Source organism: Colobus angolensis, unplaced genomic scaffold (genome assembly GCF_000951035.1).
Source record: "Colobus angolensis palliatus isolate OR3802 unplaced genomic scaffold, Cang.pa_1.0 Scaffold404, whole genome shotgun sequence".
Lineage (NCBI taxonomy): Eukaryota > Metazoa > Chordata > Mammalia > Primates > Cercopithecidae > Colobus > Colobus angolensis.
The window spans coordinates 50763-51384 of record NW_012117422.1 but is presented as its reverse complement, the minus strand read 5'-3'; positions in this window follow the sequence as shown (position 1 = coordinate 51384).

The window sequence follows — 622 nt, the reverse complement described above, 5'->3', positions numbered from 1 at the left end:
CGGGAGGCTGAGGCAGGAGAATGGCGTAAACCCGGGAGGCGGAGCTTGCAGTGAGCAGAAATCCGGCCACTGCACCCCAGCCTGGGCAACAGAGCAAGACTCCGTCTCAAAAATAAAAAATAAAAAAAATAAATAAAAATAAAAATAAAATTGTGAATCTTTAAATTCTGAAGGCCTCATTAAATGTCCTCAAAATCAAGGTCTTCTTGTGAAAGGAGTTAACATCCATGTTAACTGGGAATTATCCATCATCTCTCCTAACTTTTCCTGTTCAAATAATCAAATAAGGACTTCCAGGAGTAGGCAAGAACTTTAAAAAAAAGAAGAAAAAAAGAGGCCGGGTGGGGTGGCTCACACCTGTAATCCCAACACTTTGGGAGGCTGAGGCAGGTGGATCAGCTGAAGTCAGGAGTTCGAGACCAGCCTGGCCAACATGGTGAAACCCCATGTCTACTAAAAATACCAAAAATTTAGACAAGCATAGTGGTGGGCACCTGTAATCCCAGCTACTCAGGCGGCTGAGGCAGGGGAATTGCTTGAACCCGGAAGGCAGAGGTTGCAGTGAGCCGAGATCGCACCATTGCACTCCCACCTAGGCAACAAGAGCAAAACTCTGTCTCAA